Here is a 22,939-nt window from a genome sequence, read left to right as displayed (position 1 = left end):
GTACACAGTTGATGCATGAAGTGAGAGCTGTCAGCATTGCCAGAACTGTCCACCTTGGCTAAGACTAAAATCAGGGCAATGTGACCGAGATGGGGGCACTGTAAGTGTCTGACTATTAAGCCAGGAAACATCTTTCCAAATGCGTTTTGTAATCAAGATAGAAATGCTCAACTGTGCTTTGGGAAGAATTAAATGGATTATTTTTTTTTTAATTTTTAATGTAAGGAGAAATCATTACATTGGGGGCCAACATTAATACTTTTTGAAGAAAGGTGGCCCTGGGTACTACACTGTCCATCTTGGCCATGTTTTTGTTTTCCTGGAATTCAGTAATCACAGGCCGTGTGCTGAAAGGGGTGCACCCTGTGACCCCCAGGAGATATCCCGTTGCCTGGTAAGCACTGGGAGACCCATCACTGCCATTTCTGTAAACTGGGTACTGTATTTTCTGTGTTTTTCTTTTCAACATCACTTATTTTCTCTTTTTCTTGCTATGAAAGCAAAGCATGATTATTCTGGAAAATTTAGAAAATACAACAAAGAGCAAAGTAGGAAATAAAAGCCATTATTGTATTTCCCTTGACTTGCTACAGCTAACCTAAATTTTTTTCCGTATTTCCTTTCAGTGATTTATCCAGTTGTTACAAAAATGTAACCATGCTTCATACCATATTTAAAATGTTCACTTATTGTGGACATTTTTCTGTATTGATAAATTATCAATATTGTTCACTCTCTTCCTCCTCCCTTCCTGCAATCTTTCCTTTCTTTTGTAAAAATATTCTAATTTTTGTTTGCTTACAAAAATAATTCATGTCCAGTGTAAAAAAATATGTATATATACATATGCATACACATATAGACAGACAGACACACACACACACACATACACACATCCATGTAGGGCTGTTAGACCACTCAAAGAACTTCTGCCATCAAGGGCAAGAGTCAGCAAACTTTAAAGAGCCAGACTGTCAATATTTTCAACTTTTTAGGCCATGTAGTCTCTGTTGCAACAACTCAACCTTGCCTTCTAGTGCAAAAGTAGCCATAGAAAATGTGTAAAAGAATGAGCATGGCTGTGTTCCAATAAAACTTTATTTACAAAAACTGGCTGCCAGTCCAGGGACTGTGGTTTGCTGAGGCCTGATCTAGGGAAAAGCACTAATAACATACTTCCAGAAATACATGTCTATTTTTTTTTTTACAAAAATGGAATCATACTGCATATGCTATCTTGTATGTTTTTCAATATTTATGAGTGTCTGCTATGTGCCAGCTCATATGCAGTGGTGACATACAGTTAGGTGAACAAGACTGACCAGGGACGCTGCCCTCACGGCGTTTACTGTAGGAGACACGCAGTGAACATAGCAAGTGCTCTGAAAGTCATCGGGGGCTGTGATAAACATTTTCACGCATCATAACTTTTGCAACCAATTCCCTACTCAAGGGTATTTAATTTCCTTAGTTAAATAATAATAACTGTTTATTATTATTTATAATAATTTATAATTTTTATAATTTATATTTTTATAATATATAATTATATAATATATAATAATAATATAAAATTTTTATAATTTTTATAATTTATAATTATAATATTTATAATTATTATTATAATAAGTAAACTTATTCATTTGAGAGAGAGAGACAGAGAGACAGAGAGAGCACAAGCAGGGAGAGAAGCAGAGGGAGAGGGAGAAGCAGGCTCCCTGCTGAGCAGGGAGCCAGACATGGGGCTCAATCCCAGGACCTGGAGTGGAGATCCGGACCTGAGCCGAAGGCATACTCAACCATCTGAGCCACCCAGGTGCCCCACCTTCTGTTGTAGACCACACTGTCATAAGAATTCTTGGTATTAAATCTTTATGAAAAACTGGCATTTTTTACTTAGGCTGAGTTCCTTAAAATGGAATCACTGAGTCAAAAGGCATACAATTTTTTTTCAATCTTTTATTTGCTAGGCATTGCCAAACTGCTTTCTAGAAAACTTACACCAACTTAGACTTTCACCTGGACTGACCTTTCTTTTTCCTCCCTTACTTCCTTTGCACAACCAAATTGAACTTCATGAATCAACAAAGTAAAATGAAAGTGACATAAATCTAAGCCATGAAACAGAAATGACGAGGTAGGGAATCGTTTGTGGGAGAGGAGCCCTCTTTCAGAGGTTTTGTCTCTGGGGACATCCTGTGATTTGATCCCTATGTAATGGTGAGAAATAAATCTCAGAAGTTCTTCAGAACTAGCTGACATCAGTTATTAACTGCCTTTACTGTGTGCCGGAAACTATGCTAAGCCCTTCACGCACTTGATCTGAATGAAGCCTCCGAACAAAATGGAGCTGAGAAGCTACAAACGGCCCGATGGTGGAGCAAAACCATGACTTTGAACTAGAGGAGACATCTCAAGCTGGCAGCCCCCTAGTCCGTTTTCTTTGGCCTACACAGTGGGGCCCAGTACAATGTTTAAAAATGTATTGACATGGTTCTAAACATTTTAAAACTGGAAAATGTCCCTACTTAAAACTGCCAAGTTGGCAAGATCTAGGCACCCTGGGGTCCCATTCCCAGATACTGCCCGTGGGGTGGGCCAGAGGGTGACTCCTTCTACACTGGGGACTTGCATTCTGATAAAGATATTATTGAGCTGAGATTAGCAACCACTCTGTACTGCATCCTCTTTCAAACCAATAGTAACTTTGTTGTGGGGACAGGACAGGGAGGTGTGGGGAGAATAGACATCCTGCCTCCTCGCCCAATTCACGTCTCTTACTTCGTTGCCTGCCTGAGTTTGTGGCCCTGCTATTAACCGCTGAGCTTCGGGACGAGACAAGACTGAGGAAAAGGAGACAGACATAGGTCCAGCCACCACTGTGACCCATCATGGGCCCCGGGGGAGGGGACACTTCAATGGCTTACGTAGGTGAGGGCACACCAGCCGGCAAGATGACTCTTGGTTTCTGGGCTCCTGCCTGTCTCCCCACACACACTCCTTTCTCATTTGTGCTTTGTTCATCCTCCAAATTCCATTGGAGTACATGTCACCACACACTTCTTGGCCCTGTGGAATAGGTCTCCCTACTCCACCTCCCCTTAGAGAACGGGCTGGGCCGTGGCATCCATACAGAGGGTGAGACCATTGTTTCCTTCCCTTTCCTAGTCCACCTCTCTGCCAAATGTCACTACCCACGGCCAGCCCTGCATCTGACTGTCCCCTGCTTGGAGCCATGCACAGATTGGCTTTCTGCTGGGGATGGTTCTGACATTTGCTTAGCTCGTAACTCTCTGTGGCTGGAGAGCAAACTGGGCTCTGGGAGCCGGTGCTGGGCTAGCTCGAGGCTTTACCTGGCCTTGTCTTTCTTTAGAGCTGGACTGTGCAAAGACGAAATCTGACATAGCCGTGCTTCCCCGACCCCAGGCAGTGCGCCAGGTGAGGGGCGCCAGGCAGGAAAGGACCATCTGAGAGCCTGAAGGGGCCAGCAAAGAGTAAGCACCAACTCCGAGTGTGGCCCTGCACCAGCGGGAAGCAGATCGAGGGACTCCCTGAGGCCAATGAGCCCGGCGAAGGCGGCTTCTCTAAGGTGCTGCACCAAAGCCTCCGTGCCAGGAGAGAGCGCTTAAAAGCCCCACGTCTTCCCCTTCCTGCCTGTCCCCTCCCTGCCCCACTCCTTCCAGGAGCCCACCTGGCAGCCTCTGTCTTCAGCAAACTCTCAATCTCTCCAGACTTCTGGAACTGCGCCGTCCAGGACAGAAGCCATTCGCCACATGTAGCTACTGAGCACCTGGCATGTGGCTAAGCCAAATTGAGTAGTTATGTAAGTATAAAATATGCAGAGGGTTTGAGGCTTAGTAAGAAAAAAAAAAAATAGGGGCATCTAGGTGGCTCCGTCAGTTAAGCATCTGCGTTCAGCTCCGGTCATGATCTCAGGGTCCTGGGATCAAGCCCCGCATCAGGCTCCCTGCTCAGCAGGGAGTCTGCTTCTCCCTCTGACCTCTCCTCCCCCCCCCCCCCCCGCTCATGCTTTCTCTCTCTCTCTGTCACGCGCTTGCCCGCAAATGTGTACATAAAATCTTTAAAAAAATAGAATGCAAGCTATCACATTAATAAACTCATAATGGTTACATGCTAAAATGATAATATTTTTACTATCTTGGATCAGATATTTTTTTAAATATTTATTTATTTTAGAGAGAGAGAGAGCACGAGTTGGGGGAGAGGCAGAGGGAGAGGGTGAAAGAGAATCTCAAGCAGACTCCCTGCTGAGCAAGGAACCTGACTCTGGACTAGAGCCCACGTGACCTGAGCCGAAATCAAGAGTCAGACACTTAACCACCTGCGGCACTCAGGGGACTCTGGGTCAAATATGTTATTAAACGTTATTCTATCTGCTTCTTTTTACTTTTATAAATGTAGCTACTGAAATTTGAAAATTGTCTATGTGCCTCTCCTTTGCGGCTCCTGGTGTGTTTCTCTAAGTTGTGTTGTGCCGCGCTCCCTGGCTCAGCCACATCAGCTGTGCTTCTTTATGACTTCGCTATGTATCTGTTACATACACACGCATGCACGGGCGCACACGCACACGTGTGTGTGTGTGTGTGTAATAGAGTATGCGCTCTCAGTCTCTCTAGGCGGAAGTCAGGATGAATGTCTCCTTACTGTGTGTTTCATCACTCCCTGCCCGAGTGCCCCTTGCGCATGTTCGATAACGATTCTTTCATTCATCTGACAAATATGTATGGAACCCATACTCTGGGCCACACTCCCCTGGAAACTTAATGAACTTTAACTCACTAGCTGCCATAGTCCCTACAGGGTGGGAATTATTAGCTTTGTTTCGCAGATAAGGAAATTGGAGTAGGAAATTTAAGTGACTTGCTCAAGATCACCTGCTGTGGCAGGAAACAGGATTCCAGCGCTCTTTGGTCTGCTGCAAATCATGTCCCCTGTCCACTTCCTGTGGTGCAGGATTCTTCAGCCCAGTCTACTTGTTCCCTGAACCCCGTCTTCTTATTTGTGTATACATACCTAGTACATGCTTGTTCCTAGTCCGTCTTTCCCAATAGACTCTTCAGAAGGACAGAAACCATTTCTCTTCTGAGCACTGTTGCGTTCCTGAAGCCTTGCCTATATGCCTGACACCCAGTGAACACATAGAAACTTTCTGCTGAACGTATGAAGGAATAAATGATGGTCTCTTCCTCTCCTCACCATTATACAATTCATGTTGAATTCCATTTTCCTGGAGAGGATACAAATAGAAATAAAACTCCATACCCATTTTCTCAACAACTATAATCACGTAAACATTCATTTTGTGTTTTATTTATTTAGAGCCCCATTATGCAAAGAAAGAATCCATTTGTGTGAGCGTCTGGGGAAAAAAATCTCTCTTTCCCTGCCAGTCTCTCTTTCTGCACATGACGTTATCTCAGACCAACACGACAAAAACCAGGCACCTGTCTTTTGTCAAAATCGAGCACGCATCCTCATAACAGCTGTGTGCTAGCAGTTGCCAGAGCCTTGGTGCAAACCTAGGACTGGTGGGCTTTTACAGTGATCTTGGCCTAACTTATTCTCTATGAAAGTGTCTGAATGGAGTGTAACATGCCAAGACCACTTAACTCCTAATCGTTAAGAAAGAAAGGCAGCCAGGCATGAAGAGAGGAGCCCCGAGAGATAAACCATAAGGAATGGTCCCTGGTCTCAGCTTTGCCACTTACTCTTTCCCTAACCTTGGATGCACCATGCTTCCTCATGATTCTGAACCTTAGCTTTCGTATCTCTAAAATTGAGGACATTGAAATAGATCAGAGAGGACAGTAATGTCTACATCTATCCTGTATAACTATTGAAAACAGAATTTCCACATCCACTCTAGATAACTATTGAAAACAGGAGGGGAAAAAAAAGTCTTGGCAAGAAAAAAATCACAAGACTCAGACTCTGGAGTCAGAGTCAGAGGTCTAAATTTAACACCCAGCTCTTCTCAACTGCTTGTCTGACCTTCAACTGGTCATTTCACTTGTCTGGGCCTTGATTTCCTTTTCTGTAAAATGTGATCATTGGACTGAATGATCTTTAAGATTCCTTCTAGGTTGGAAATAATGTCCATGTATTGGGGGGGGGGGGTTATGGGGTGGATTTTGGTAGATGCATTCACTAGCTTTTTTTCTCCCTACGAGCTAATGATTACTTAGGAGTCAGAAACTTTTGGGGGGTCACATGGTGTAAAAAAGTGCATAGTGATTCCTGTGTGAATGCTCTGGAAGCAAAATAATCTCCTTTTTAGAAGCATGAGCCCCTCTAAACAGATGTGTTAGAGCACAACTTTGGTTGTCATCCCGGGAGTCTTCATGAAGAGGTTGGCCCTTTTACGTACCATCCGTTTCTGTCATCAATGTCTGTCTGGTTGTCTCGTCTAATCTGAGTGGTTTTATGGTGTTGAGATTGCACAGGTAATGTTAGAGTTAAAATACATGGTGTTTTATTAAGTTCGTTTCATTTATAGATCTTGAGAGGCCTTGGGGTGATAAAAATCTGAGTTATGCATTGCATTAAGCAGAGTTATATAAAGCCTGTTGAATATTAATTTTGTAATGATTCACCTTACAGTTTTACGAGGCTAGATATAAAAAGATACTGTGAATAATTGAGCCTATGGTCTATAAAATGAAGTCTAGAGAAGAGAGAAATAATTGGAAGTGAAGAGAGCCAAGCGTTTTCCTTCTTTGCTGAGATCAAGTTAATTCACTCTCAGCCCCTTTCTGCAAATTCAGGCCCCCTGGTTTCTTAGAGCATTAGATGAATGCATAGTACAGAATACAGCGCTAATAAAATGTGGGCCATATTATTGTTTTTGTTATTTTTACCGTCACCTCAATATATTTTATCTTTATAGTCTGCATATTTTCTATATCCTTTTTTGGGTTACATTTTTCAAAATTGCTTCTAAAATAAAGCAAGGTCTTGCACAGAAAAGATAAAATTACTTATACTTCCTATCTCTAAAATTGCACTTTGCCTAAGTTATACAAATGGGCAATAAGCATGTAAGAGGGTGCTCAATATTATTAACATCAAGGAAATGCAAATTCAAACCACAGTGAGATACCCACAAATACCTATTAAAATGGCTAAAATTAAAAGACTGACAATACCAAGTGTAGATAAGGACGTGGAGCCCCTGGAACTCTCATACACTGCTGGTGGGAGTATAAAATGGTAAAACCATTTTAGAACACAGTTTTCAGTTTTTGTAAAATTAAAAATACCTTTATTCTAAGACCTAGCCATTCTACTCCAAGGTATTTACAGAAAAGAAATGAACAAATGTACAAATCCCTACAAAGATTTGTACTGGAGTATTCCTACCGCTGCATTTATGATAACTCCCAATAAGAAACGATCCAAATATCCACCAGGAGATGAATGGCTAAACCATTTGGGGGTATAGCCATACAATAGAATACTTCAAAATAAAACATAACCATTTTAAAAAGAACCAACCGCTAATATGTGCAACAACATAGGTGTATCGCAAAGATGTTATGCTGAGCGGAAGGAGCCAGACACACAAAAAAGTTCAGACTACATGATTCAATTCCTATGAAATTCTAGAAAAAGCACACTAGTATATAGTGACAGAAAGCAGAGCAGTGGCTGCCTGGGGCAGAGGTAGGAAGTAAGAGGGAGGATATAGTACACAGGAACATGAAAGAACTTTTCAGGGGGTAGAAATGTTCTATGTCTTGACTGTGGCGATAAGTATAAAAGTGTATATGTGAGCATCTGATGAACTGAAGGCTTGAAGTGGGAGTAGTTTATTATATGTAAATTATACCTCACCAAAGTTGATTTTTAAAATGCCTTTTGCATATCTTTTGTTGGTTCATTAGTTCCTCTAGAAACCGATCTTCCAAGATCTAGATTCGAAATCGAGGTTCAATATTTACTCATTGGTACATTGTGAGTCTTATATACATAACATAAAATAGGTATATAACTACATTTGGCCAACCTTCGGAACTGCCCTAAGAAACAAAAGAGAGGATGAATTTGTAACAATGATTTATAAATCATGATACTGTGCTGAAAATTGACTGTCACTACCATTATATGGTTCACTCTGGAAGTCAGAATGAAATTACCTTGATTTGGGCACATTTAAAATTAGTTGAGCCTCTTATCTGGACCCAAAATGAACTCTCCCCCTGTTGAATGCCTGGCTAAGAGCACAGAATATCCTAGCAAATTTCCTTAGCGTTTTAAAAATATCTACCTGCCTCTGTCCATGTGACATACCGATCAACCCACTCAGACTGTAAGCCCTTCACTTCCAGCAGTGACAACCTACACAATCGTTCCTCCAAGTCAAGACACACTGTACGAGTCATCTGAGCTTGTCAACGAGGTTTAAATTTCATTTGACATCTCCAAAGAATCCTCTGCTTTCAGAGCAATGAGCTCTATGTCGGAGAATCTAGCCTAGTTGTGGGTAACAATGCAGATATTCATAGAGAGGCATATGTCTCTTCTGCAAATTAACAACTCTTATCCTGGGCAAGAAATTGAGTTTTGATTCTGAATGGACAGGGAGCACTGAAAAGTTGAGTCCTGGTTTAATCTAAAGGCACACATGCATTCATCTGACAAAAAATCAGAGGATGTGCATTGTCCTGGGCTCTGGGGACTTAGCAGTGAATAGGACAGGCAAGGTCTCCCTCCTTAGAGAGCTTACATTCTCGTGGAGGAGCGAGTAGCAGTCAAGTAAACAATGTAATTTCAGGATCATATGGAAAATACACAGGAGTAGAGAATAACACAAACTCAGGTTGATACTGTTTAGGATATAGTGGTCAGGGAAGATCATGCATGTTGAGTTAGGATGACGACATGGAACCAGCTATGTGACAACTAGAGAAACAGTGATCCGAGCAGTGGGGACAGCAAGTGAGAATGGGCTTGGCAAAGTAAGGAAGGGAAAGGAAGCCAGTGTGGGAAGTATCAAGAATGAAAGGAAGACCGCCATGAGCTGAGACTTCAGAAGTGGAGAGGGGATAGAGTTGAAGTTGTATTCCATGAAAATGAGAAGACCCTGAAGAGTTTAAAGCAGGGGAAAGAAATTATCTGATATGTAAATATGGCCACTACATGAAGAAGGGATTGTCTCGGGTCAAGTGGGGAAATTAATAAGAAGGCTGTTGAAATAGACTAAGGGAAGGATGATCGTGGCTTAGACGGGACTGGTGGCTTTAGAAATAAAGAGATATGAACAAATAGAACAATGTGTCCTAGAGGTATTGCTGCCGGGGTTTGAGGAGTGGGAATTGGGGGGTGGGGAGAGAACACATCGTTTTATGGCCTGAGCAACCATGAGCTGATGGAACTCTTTCTTAGGAGACCACCTGCAGTGATACGTTAGGCTGTCTGCATCCTCGGTCCGCCAGTAGGACAGTGACCAAATTACTCTGAAGGTTGGAATAGCAGTTAAATATTTGTAAATATCCTATGAGGGGAACTCTACTTGTAAAGATCCTGTCATCTCTCTTCTGTGATTGTCCAGACATGCTAATACGTAGGTGTTGGAAATGTCATGATTTTCTAATCACATCCTTCTTTTCCTAAAGCTGTTTTCAGCAGACATCAATTCAGGACAATAGCCAAACTCTTTCTGGCTGCTGTTGTTTATTGCTGGTATGTCCCTGTTCCCAGCACACTCACTGCAGGGGACATGCTTTGAGGAGTTTACTTTTGCTCTGGAACACTTTTTGGAAGCTTGCCTCTTTTTGCTAATTATGGCTTGGGGATTACTTTGTCAGAAATTTTGAAGCTCCGAAGTATAAAAAAATAATAATAATAATTACAGGGTAATATTAAATATTTAAATATTGCTCATTTCTCCATGTGGTAAGAGATTTGGGCGGAGACTGAATCTTTGGGCTGTTTAGTTTCCATGTTTATCATCTTGTATAGAGTCACAGATTCAATTTTACCTATTTAAGCAAAATTTAAATTTGTTTCAAACGAGCAAGGATGGCATTAAATTGCCCTGACCCAGGTACGTTGGAGTTTTTGTTGTTTCTTTGTGTTCATGGAGAGTAGTGAACGTGAGCACCCAAACAGAAACATCTCAGCATGTGAAAATCCTGCTGGAGTAACGATGAGAAAACTCTTTTAGAATGTTTTGGATTCTTTTGCATTGTAAAAATAATATAAGCCCATCCTAGACAGTTTGGAAGGCACAGGAAAGACATCAGCCATAGCCCAATCACAAAGAAATCCATGAGATATTGCAGTTCCTCATAAAAGGCTAGAGTGGGAAGGGGCTTGTTAAATGATCTGATCTAGCTTCTCATTTTGCATGTGAAGATACTGGGGTGCAGGGCATTGTGGAGTCAAGAGCCCATGTTTCCTCGATGCCGGTGTGGAGCTGTTTCCCTGATGGCTGATGTGGCTTCATAAGCCTTTAGATTCTTGGGGACCTGATGGAGACATAGAATCTGCTTCAACCTCTTTCTGAGCAAAGGGGACGAGACAGCTTAACTGGGTGCACACGTGGCTCCCTCTGCCCCCTGGTGTTGAGGAGGATGCATGGTCTTAAATAAGGATGGTGTTACATTGCCTTGACCTCGAGGAGCATTTTCCGGAGTGGTTTTTGGGCCACCTGCATCAGAGTCATCGAGGGTCCTTGTTGAAAATGAAGATTTCTGGGACCCACCCCTGGTGTGTGAAATCAACGCCTAGAGGTGGGAGTAGGAATCTGCTTCCTTAACAAACTCACCCATCCATTGAAAAATAATAGTTTGTCAATAAGAATAGAACTTCCCATATTGAATCATTCAAATTCTCTAACCTGTGATAAATAGGTGATATAGGTAGGTAGGTAGGTAGATAGATAGATAGATAGATAGATAGATAGATAGATAGATAGATACTATGTAAATGGGTAAAAAGTTGGTGACTCCACACAAAGAAATTGTCAATGGTTATCTCGTGAGAGTAGAAATAGGGTAAATGAGAGAATGGGGCCTTCACTGTTCGGTATAACTTAGAAACCTAGATTTGCAGAACACAAATCCTTTGGAATTGCTTTTATAAGTATTCCTGCAGTCAAGCTATTTCTTTGAGAGACTAGAAATGTCTACAGAGTATTATTTATTTTCTTGAGCGATGTGTATGGCCTGTGGGAGAAAGGGAACACTCTTCATGAATATAAAGGATATAGAAGGATCAACCAGGGGACAAGGTGAGATCCAAGTTAGTTCGTTTATTCATTCACTCAGTTATTCAACACCCATTCACTGAATACCTTGTATGCGCCAGGCACTGTTTGAGGTGCTCAGGACACAGGAGAGAACAAGACAGGAGGGCCCCCGACTATGTAGAGCTTATGGTCTATTATGGGGAAACGCCAATAGAGTTTAACAAGATAATTTCAAATGGTGACAAGAGCTGTGAAGAAATGAAGACGTTATGCCATTATGAATGATGGAAGGGCCATTCTCTGGTGTGAAGGGACAGTGTGAGAGATGACATCTGACCTGAGACCTTAGTGGCAAGAACAAACCAGCTATGTACATATCTGGGGAACAAGTCTGCGTAAAAAGGAAGCTGCAAGGACAGGGTCCTGAGATGGAGTTGGCTTGATATGTTTAGGGTGTATAAAGAAAACCAGCATGGCTAACGCTTAACGACTACCACGAGATTGAAGATAAAGTTCAAGAGGAAGACAGGCCCAAGCCACATACTGTAATCATGCCACAGTAAGCAGTTTGGATTCTATTTTAAGTGTAATAGAAAGCCTCAGGGGGCGCCTGGGTGGCTCAGTCGTTAAGCGTCTGCCTTCAGCTCAGGGCGTGATCCCAGAGTCCTGGGATCGAGCCCCCCATCAGGCTCCTCCGCTGGGAGCCTGCTTCTCCCTCTCCCACTCCCCCTGCTTGTGTTCCCTCTCTCGCTGGCTGTCTCTCTCTCTGTCAAATAAATAAATAAAATCTTTATAAAAAAAAAAGAAAAGAAAAGAAAGAAAGCCTCAGGAGACCTACATTCAAGGAGGGATCGTTGATATCTTCAGATTTTGGTTTTTAGAAAAAAATCACCTCAGCACTCAAAATTACAGAGAAACTTAAGAGTCAAGTTTTAAAAAGATGTGCAACTCCTTCAGGAGAAAAAGTCATTGGAAACCACAAAAGAAGAACTAAAGAAATGGTCAGGTCTACCATACACATGGGAAGGGAGGATCAATATGATAAAGTGTTGATTTTTTTATCAAAAAAGGATTTCTAAATTCATTGCAGTTCTAAACAAAATCCCATCAGCATTCTAAGATTGAATGGAAACATAAAAATGCAAGAATTTAATAAGGGAGGTTTGCAAAAGAAGAAAAAGTAATGAGGACTTCCCCTAATTATCAAAATTTGTTGCAAAGCCATTGTAATTAAGACACTGTGTTATTAGTGAAAGGGGATTAAGAAATAGATCAGTGGGACAGAATAGAGAGCCCAGTGATGGACTGAACATATCTGGACCCTTCTATATGACACTGGAGGTGCTGAAATTCAGAATGGAAAACATAGACTATCAGAGGTAAATGAGTATTAGAAGTATCAGAGTATCAGAAGCTTCCTAATTTACACTTTGTACAAAAATAAATTGTTAAATTGAAAACCTAAATATAGAATGTAAAAACTCAAAACCTTTAGGGAGGGAAAAAATAAGGTATCTTTATACTCTTAGGGTAAAGTAGATTTTATAAGCCAGAGACACAAAAATCACACTGAAGAATAATGAGCTTGGTGGATTTCACCATATCAGAATGTATAGCTTCTGCACAAAATAACATCATAGAATGAAAAGGCAAGTGACAAGCCACTAGAAGATACCTGCAACCTGATGTAACAAACAAAAGCTACATTTCTAGAATCTCTAGCAAACTCCTATAAATTGATAAGGAAAACTCAAACTACCTACTAGAAAAATGGCTACTTATTAACAGGCACTTTCCTGAGGGGAAGACATGAACGAGCAATAAAAATGTGAAAAGGCTTTCCACCTCCCTGATAAAGGCAAGAAATGCAAGTTTAATATCTCAGGATAGCATTTGATGCCTATGGGAGTAGCAGAAATTCAAACGGTTGAGTTAGACAAGTCAGACTTGGCAAGGAACTGAGATAAACGGGCACTTGGGAGAGTAAGTTGTCATTTCCTGGTTTCCTGGTTCGACTTGAAAATCCACGTATGCTACAACAGATCTGCGGTACACCGTGGGCCATCAACAGTGTTTCTCCAAGGAGGGGCTCTTGGCATTGTTCGAGGGACAAGTCTTTGTCACGCGGGACTTTCATGCACCATAGAAAATTTAGCATCCCAGCTCTACTCCACCACCGACTCACAAAAGAACTCTTCCCTGTTTCCAAATGCCCCCAAGAGGGTTGGGCTTACCAGGAGAACGTCCTGCAGGTGCACAGTGCGGCCACAGTGCTAGTGTGCCGAGACAGCCTCTGTCGCTGAACAGAGAGATCTGGGTCCTGAAGGAGGACTGTGAAGGGTGTGAGGACCAAAAACTGGACACCGTCCAAATAGCCCTCAGTCCAGAAAAGGATAACAAAACTATGGTCTGGTTGTATGATAGAGCACTATACAAGAATTACTGACCTAGAACTGTAGGGAGCAAAGAGAAAATATCTCAAAAACAGTGTTGCCTACAATGGAATATACAGCATGATATACTTTATATAAAGTGTATAAATCACAAGACTGTAGGGTATATTGTGTTGGGTACACATAACACACACACACACAGGCATACACATGCGTGAACTGGGGGGTCTAAATTCTGTGTGGTTTTATTTCTTAAAAGAGTAAATGAATGGGAAGAACAAAATTAGTTCATTTTGAGTGACGGGCATGTGTACAGGAGTTTGTCACATTATCCTTTGCGTAATGTTGTGTTTTCACCCTCACTCAGGCTGCCGAGTGGACAGTGGAAGGGGTGGATGGAAAGGCGAGCAGGGGGGTGAGCACAGGGGCGGGGGCAGTGAGGCTGTGCCGGACGCAGAAAAGGGCGCTGGAGGAGCCGAGTGAGGACCCCAGCATCCCTACCAATACCACTTTGAACTCCAAGGGGATGTGACCACTTTTCTACTTCATTTCTCTATCACCCAAAAGTTCTTCCTTAAATAACACTTCCCCTTGTTGCTTCCTCTGTCTTCCAAGCTATGATATTGTCCCCTAAGCAAGCCAAGGATTTGTTAGCTGCTCATATTTTTTAGCAGAACGAGACATTCTGTGTAAACAATTTAGGCCCTCTCCATCCCCATCCCTGCAATTATGCTCCTACACTTCTTTTAATTTTTTTTCCTGAACATTTTTTTTATTGTGGTACAATATACATAAAGTCAAATTTACCATTCTATTTTTATTTGTATTTATTTTTATTTTTTAAGATTTATTTTTATTTTTTAAGATTTCATTTTATTTTAGAGAGAGAAAGAGCCCGAGAGAGCATGGGGAGGGGCAGAGGGAGAGGAGAGAGAATCTCAAGCAGCCTCCACTCTAAGTGCAGAGCCCCACGCAGGGCTGGATCCCACGACCCCAAGATCATGACCTGAGCCAAAATCAAGAGTCAGACGCCCAACTGACTGAGCTACCCAGGCGCCCCCCAATCTAACTATGTTTGAATGTGCAATTCAGCGGCATTAAATACATTCACAGTGTTGTGAGACCATCAGCACCATCCAGCTCCAGACCTTTTTCGTCATTCCAAATTGAAACTCTACGCCCGTAAACCATAAGTTCCATTCCTCAGTCCCCTTGTCCTCTGATAACCTCCATTCTACTCTCTGTCTCTGTGCATTTGACAACTCTAGGCACCCCAGACAAGCGGCATCCTACAATATTTGTCCTTTTGCATCTGGCTTTATTCCACTTGCCGTAGTGTTTCTGAGATTCACCCACAATGTACCACGTATCAGGATTCCATTCTCTTTAAAAATGAATACTGTGCCGTTGTATGTATACACCACATTTTGTTTATCTGCTTCTGTGTCAGTGGACACTTTGGGTTAGTTCTGTCTTTGGGCTACTGTGAACACTATAACATAGAATGCAGCTATGAACAGGTGTACAACTGTCTGTCCAAGTCCCTGCTTTCAGTTCCTTGGGATATATACCCAGAAGTAGAATTCCTGGATCTTATGGTAATTCTACGTTAATTTTTTTAAGGAACTTCCTAACCAGAACTTCCCACGATGGCTGCACCATTTTACATTCCCATCTGCAATGCACAAGGGTTCCAACTTTTCTACGTTTTCACCAATACTTGTTATTTTTCATTTTTTAAAATAGCCCACCTAATGGATATGAAGTGGTATCTTATTGTGGCTTTGTCTGACACTTCTCATAATGAGTGTTAAGAAAGCATCGTACATGGCTTCTGTCCAGTTGTTTGATCCGTGATACCCATGGTTTGAGTATTTCTGCATTTTCCTAAATGCCTTCCATGGAACACAGGTCCTAATACAAGCTTCTGGATTTGGGGGCTCGGGGGACACGAGGTGGGAGAGATTAAACTGAGAAACAATGCACAAAAAAAGAAAGAAAGAAAGAAAAAAACCCAACAACCTTCAGCAAAGTCAGATCAAGTACATATTGGCAAATTCAATACAGAAGTGTGCGTCGGTATCCTGACTCCCCATTCCTTGGGAGCTATTCGTTCTTTCAAGTCTCACACCATGCTGAGAATGATTCTGGTATTTAAAGGTAGGCATCTTTGTATACAAGTGACCCATAAAAGAAAGCCAACTCTTTCATGTGGTACTCACACACAAGTTTATCTGTTGCAACTTTGGAGGAAAACTGGCCATATGGATGATGGTGTGTGATGGTGGACTCTATGGTGTGGCACTTTCCTTAAGGGATCCCCAGTGTTTATTGTGACCAAACACAGTTCTCACTTTGAGCTGACTCTAGAAATCACTTCCCACGCAAGATGCAATTTTACCGTATGTCCTCCCCTTGAAGTTTGAAATATATATTTTCCAGACCCCAAAAAGTCCTACAATAAAGAGACCCAACCGACATAGTTTAAAGCAGGAGTTGGCGAGCTGTCTCTGTGAAGGGCCAGATAGTAAATACTTTTGGTCTTGTGTCTCTGGTGCAGCCATTCAACCTTGGAATCATAGCTCCAGAGCAACCATAGACAGTCTTTAAATGACTAGATGTGGCTGTGTGCCAAAAACACTTACTTGCAGAAACAGGGAGCAGGCTGGACTTAATTCACAGGCGGTAGTTTTCTAACCCCTGGTTTAGACCGTCGTGACCAAAGTTTGTTGCATCATGACCCTTCCCTCCTTTATTTTTTTTAAATGTAAAGCCTGTAGTAGACCCTTAGATTCCTGAATTCAAATATTGGAGGGTTTTAAATCTTCCGAGTGGCACTGAAAGTTGATGGCGTGTAGCAGCGTTGTCACCTTCTAGTACTTGGGTTTGCATTGCTGTGGCACCGGAAGTAGTTATGTAGTGGGTGGTCTGGGCTTAATTGTGTTTTACGATTCATATGTTGAAGCTCTGACCCCCTAATATTTCAGAATGTCACTATATTTGGAAATAAAGCCTTTGAAGAGGTGAGTAAGTTAAAATGAGGCTTTTAGAGCAATCTTGAAGAACAACAAAACGGGAGGTATCGCAATCCCGTATGTCAAGATACACTACAACGCTGTAGTAATCAAGATAGTATGTTACTGGCACAAAAGTAGCTACATAGATCAATGGAACAGAATAGAGAGCCCAGAAATAAACCCATGATTATATGGTCAATTAATCTGTGACAAAGGAGGCAAGAATCTTTCCAATAGGAAAAAGACCATCTCTCCAACAAATGGTGTTGGGGAAATTGGACAGCTACATGCAAAAGAATGAAACTGGACCACTTTCTTACACCAGACACAACAATAAAATGGACTAAAAGCTAAATGTGAGACCTGAAACCATAAGATTCTTAGAAGAAAACATAGGCAGTAATCTCTTTGACAGCAGCCATAGAAACGTTTTTCTAGATGTCTCCTTTGGCAAGGGAAACAAAAGCAAATTAAACTATTGGGACCACCCCCAAAATAAAAAGCTTTTGCACAGTGAAGGAAACCAGTAACAAAGCAAAAAGACAACCTACCGAATGGGAGAAGATGTTTGCAAATGATGTATCCAATAAGGAGTTAATATCCAAACTATATAAAGAATTTATACAACTCAACACCCAAAAATGAAATAATCCCATTTTAAAATAGGCAGAAGACTATGCATAAACATTTTTCCAAAGATAACATACAGATGGCCAACAAACACATGAGAAGATACTCAACATCACTAATCATCAGGAAAATGCAAAGCAAAACCACAATGTGATATCAACTTACACCTGTCAGAATGGCTAACATCAACAACTTGAAAAATAACAAGTGTTGGCAAGGATGTGCAGAATAATGAACCCTTGTGCACTGTTGGTGGGAATGCAAACTGGTGCAGCCACTGTGGAAAACAGTATGGATGTCCCACAAAAAAATTAAAAATCGAATTATCATATGATCCAGTAATTCCACTACTGAGTATGTATCTAAATTAAACAAAAACATGAATTTAAAAAGATACATGCACCCTTGTTTATTGCAACATTATTTATAATAGCCAAGATATGGAAGCAACTCAAGTGCCCATCAATAGATGAATGGATAAAGAAGATGTGGTATATATATATGCAATAGAATATTACTCAGCCATAAAAAAGAATGAAATCTTGCCTTTTGCAACAATACGAATGGATCTAGAGGTTATAATTCTAAGTGAAATAAGTCAATTAGAGAGAGACAAGTACCATATAATTTCACTCATCTGTGGAATTTAAGAAACAAAACAAATGAGGAAAGAAAGAAAAGAGACAAACAAACAAAAAAATACTAACACTAAATTATAGAGAACAAACAGATGATTTCCAGAGGGCAGTTGGGTGGGGAATGGGTCACAGAGGGGAAAGGGATTAAGAGTATACTTATTGTGATGAGCACTGAGTCATGTATAGAGTTGTCGAATCATACTTTATGCACATGAAACTCGTAATACTGTATGTTAATTACATATGAATTAAAAAAAATAAAATGTGGCTTTTAGGCTGTCAGGGTGGCCCTCATTCAATCTAACTGGTGTCCTTATACGAAGAGGACATTTGGACCCAATAAGAGACACCAGGGATGTACACAGACAGAGAAAAGACATGTGAAGAGGCAGCAAGAGGGCAGCCACCTGCAAGAGAAGGAGAGAGGCTTAGAAGAAACCACCCTTCCGGCCATCTTGATCTTGGGCTTCTAGCCTCCAGAACTGTGAAGGCTGTTCGAGCCGCCCAGTATATGGCATTTGTTATGACAGCCTAAGCACACTGGTACGGAGGTGATCATTATCCCATCCACCCTAACTTGCTGAGAACTTGAACTTCTTTGCTCACCATCAGGTACTTAATATCACAAGTATCCTTCACTGCATTTTATGGGGAAGTTACATGATATGCTCTAATTGCATTTGCATATTTGGTATATACAAAGATCTTAAAGACATATCCTTCATAAATGTTACCAGTTATTGTTGAAAATATTCCCATAATGCTTTTAGCTTATTTCTCGTCCCTTCTTTTCTTTAGTCTCCTTGTAAATACTATCCATTCTGTTTCTATTCCTGGGCTCTGGAGTTTTCAAATAGATGCATATTTCCTGGGTTTATAGTTGCTGCTCATCACTGGCAAGAAGTCAGTGTGCATCAGGCCATGGAATCAAAGAACTTACTAGCTATTGTAGATAATGCTGCTATAAACATAAGGGCATATATGCTTCTATAAATGTAGGTAGGGGTGCATTTATCCCTTTGAATTCGTGTTTTTGTATTTTTGGGTAAATACCCAGTAGTGTGATTCCTGGATTGTAGAGTAGTTCTATTTTTCACTTTTTGAAGAACCTCTATACTGTTTTCTGCAGTGGCTGTAGGAGTTTGCACTCCAAAAGTCCATCAATAGATGAATGGATAAAGAAGATGTGGTATAAATGTGTGTGTGTGTGTATTTGTGTAATGGAATATTATTCTGCCATAAAAAAGAATGAAATTTTGCTATTTGCAAGGACACAGATGGAGCCAGAGAGTATTATACTAGGTGAAATAAGTCAGAGAAAGACCATACAATTTCACTCATATGTGGAATTTAAGAAACAAAACAAATGAACAAAGGCAAAAAAAGAGCCCAATCAAGAACCAGACTCTTAATGATAGAGAACAAACTGCTGGTTACCAGACGGGAGGTGGGTGGGGGGATGGGGGAAGTAGGAGATGGGGATGAAGGCGTGCTCTTGTGATGAGTACCGGGGATGTCTGGAAGTGCTGGATCGTGATATCGTACACCTGAAGCTAGTATGACACTGTATATTAAGTATACAGGAATTAAAATTAAGAAAAGAAAAAGAAATGACAAAGAACTCACTAGCTGTGTGTGACCTCAGACGCGGTATCATATTTCCCCAACTCAGTTTCCTCGTCTTCATAATATAATAATACCTATACGATTTTCAGAGCTCCTGGAAGCATCAGCCGCAATGTAAGTGATATGCCCCCCACCCTGTATGGCTTATGGTGGGCACTCAATAATTATTTGCCCTTCTAGGCAATTGGGAAATACCTGTTTCTCTCTTTTCTGTCCTTGTTTTGTTGTTTTTTTTTTAAGATTTATTTATTTTAGAGAGAGCAAGCGTGAGTAGGGGGAGGGGCAGAAGGAGAGAATCTTCAAGCAGACTCCTCGCTTAGCGTGAAGCCTAATGCAGGGCTTAATCTCATGATCCTGAGATCATGACCTGAGCCAAAATCATGAGTCAGCCACCTAACTGACTAAACCCCTCAGGAGCCCCTCTCTTTTCTGCCCTTGTGATCTGAGCTGCCATCAACTGTGTAGTTTTGTTAACACTAAAGAAGTAAGTAAGTAGTTTCCTTATATATGATGCTAGATGCTGCTTGTTCTATCATTATTTATAAGGCTTAACCCCTCAAGGAACTTGTGTTACCTGATGGACACATGAAAGTTTCAGAGAGATGTTTCAATAAAGCAGAAAATGTACTGAGTCATTGACCTGCCAGTTCTCCCTCTATATCTTTCTACAAGTCACCTTCTCTCTCTCTGAGCCTCATTTATCTTACCTATAGAGTGGAGCCTGGGACTAGACCATACCTCTAGTATATTCTAAACCCAGTATTTTACCTTGAAGCCATGGGGACTAAGGAGGTGACTGGATGTGAGGGGTCTTCATTCTGATTTGGTGCTACCCAAACCATTACCCTAGCCCCACGGCTACACTCCATCAACATGCGATCCCAACTATTTAAATTTAATTTTGTTAGCATTTTAATATTTAATGTAAAATACCTTACATAAAATTAGCATCTTATTAGCTTTAAGATTCAAAGATAAGTGAACTATCTTGTTTCCCAAAATAGATCTATTTTTGTCCTCAAAGGATACCAAAAATATCGCCTGCAGGAAACTCCCACCCTAAACCACGCCGTCATTGTGGTGGAGCTCCTTGAACATCTGGTTCCTGTTAGAAAAGATGAATGTGTCATATGGCATGAGTAAGGAGACACGGGCAAAGGTGCCGATGAGCAAATCGTACCGAGGTCTTTCTGCTTCCTGCCGCCATCTTCTACTTCACACCTGTGTCCTTGTCCAGGCAGAGCTGAGGGGCAGGTGGAATGGGGAGGTGCCGTGGGGATGGTCCGACAGTTGAATTTTATTTACCCACATGGCAAAACAGTGAATGCCACACCTGCTGCTTCTGCCCTCCTGTCCAGTTTTTACACACTGGTGTGTGTGAAACAGTTCGGCCCATAGTTGACAAGGAGAAGCGCACTTCTTGACTTCAGGAGAGTGTCTGAGGAATAGCTGTTTCCCTTTCTCTTATAGGGAAAATGACAAATACATATAAATGAGCGTCTTATGGCACAACACACACACTAAATTTCATCAGTATTCATGACGTGCATTTCCTTCTCTCCACAACTGACAGCTGTTAAAAATGATATTGGGGAGTGCTATCCTGGTTCCGGTAATTCTGGAACATGGATTCTGAGGTGAGGTGTTATTGATTTCTCCCACTTTCACAGCCCCGATTTTACAACCGCCTGGAGATAAGTTTTAGCCCTGCAGAATCTCCCCGCCAGAGAGAGGGACACCATCTATTCAGTGAAATGCATTATGTAAGAGGCCATATCAGTACCAGATCTCTAGCTGTTGAGAGTAATCTCGATCTCATTTATATTTTGAGATGGCTCTCTTTTAAATGTCATTAGGTAAATTTCTAAAACTGTGATTAAACTGTAGCCAGCCAAGGGAAAATTAGAACTAAATTGGAAGTGTCGCCGGTCTGAGATCTCTAGTTCTTTCCTGTGTGCATACAGAAATTAAGGAGCCTCTCTTTTCTGTGTTACAGGCTTTGATGAGAAATCCAGAAGAAAGAATGTGTGAAAGAAAAAGATGACATCTGTTCATGGCAAACCAAATCCGAAGATTATTACAGTGAAAACGAACAGAGGTCAAGAGAATACTTACTAGTAAAGGTAAGTGGACATCTCTGCAAATGCTGAACTGTGATGGTTAGAACAGGAAAGTGGGTTTCTACATGTCCGTGTGTGAGTGTACATTAACTTGTCAAACGCGGATAGGCGAGGATAGGAGAGGGTACATGATACAATCTACATCAAAATATTTGTGTTCCAGCGATGAGGAAGAAAATTAGTTACCCGCAGTTAGCTCCCTATTCTCAAATGAAAGCTAAATGCCCCAAAGTTGAATAATAGACTTAGCTTTTATAAAGGGATTCGCTTCTCAGACAGCAAAACAAACAAAAGCTAAAATAAGCACTGTACTAACTATGCTGTGCCATTGACATATTTCCTACAATATATTTCTGACACTTCACACTCTCAGTGGTAACACTTGACCAGCGAAATCCAGTGGGCAGTTGAGCAAGCTAGTGGTTGATTATTTTCACGCAGGCGATGATTTTCAGCCTTAGCTTTGTTGTAGTGAGGTGCGCTTCATACCTTTGGTGTTAATACTGTGGGGTTTTTTGCCCCATTTCCAACTGCTTTTTATAATACAATAAGAGGGGAAATGAAATATCTCCTCAGAGCAGCGCCATGGAAACCAGACTGCCAGCCAGGTAGGCAGCCCCACCACATGCTATCTCAGGACGTTTCTTCATTCGCTGATCTCAGAAGTCTGTATTTGACACACAAAGGTGATTTGAAGGACACTGATGTATCACGTGCAGTAGTATGAGCTGTGCACAGGGAGAATGAACCACGGTTAAGGATGGCATTTACACGGTCTCTCAAAATGCTTCCTTGGGTGGAAATAAACAGTTGGATTGCAATGTCCACATGCCTTCTGGGGAAGGCTGTAATCTAGCAGTCAAGGATACGGACTCAAGATTCTTGCTCTGCCACTGACCACGTCTATGACTATGGTCAAAATGATTAATCTTCCTTTGCCTCGTTTTTTTGAGTAGATGAGGATGAGTAGATGAAACGAGTGAATAGATAGAAAGCACTTGGAAGAATGGTGAGCACAAACAAGTGCTCAGTAGTTAGTAGCTGATTTTATCATTGAGCAAAGTAGAGTGTCCTTCAGGGATGGAAATTTCTGTTGTTTGATTTTGCGGAGCCTTAAAGATGGAGGGGACGTGGCGGGGGACCACGTCTAACCCTGGGCTTGTAGGCACTGTCCACGCCGCTATCACAGGGACCTGCGAGGTTAAGGATAAAAGTGCATCTCAGAGCATCTCTCAAACTCGTAGTCATTTGGGTACTTTGAGAAGACTCAGAGAATATAAACTTAAGTGATGTAGGATCTTAA

At 41.4% G+C, this 22,939-nt stretch overlaps 1 protein-coding gene across 1 annotated transcript in view; it reads left to right on the top strand.

Annotated features, from left to right (window-relative positions):
• The window catches only part of FRMD4B (FERM domain containing 4B), a 314,088-nt gene that overhangs the window by 75,360 nt on the left and 215,789 nt on the right, over positions 1-22,939 (top strand). Inside the window, exon 2 of the mRNA XM_048226469.2 lies at positions 21,513-21,639. The gene's annotated coding sequence lies outside the window, so the exon portion shown is untranslated. The remainder of the gene's footprint in view (positions 1-21,512; positions 21,640-22,939) is intronic.

This window comes from Ursus arctos, unplaced genomic scaffold (assembly GCF_023065955.2).
Source record: "Ursus arctos isolate Adak ecotype North America unplaced genomic scaffold, UrsArc2.0 scaffold_14, whole genome shotgun sequence".
Taxonomy (NCBI): domain Eukaryota; kingdom Metazoa; phylum Chordata; class Mammalia; order Carnivora; family Ursidae; genus Ursus; species Ursus arctos.
Note: the sequence above shows the minus strand (reverse complement) of the source record. Positions and strands in the feature narration are given on the sequence as shown.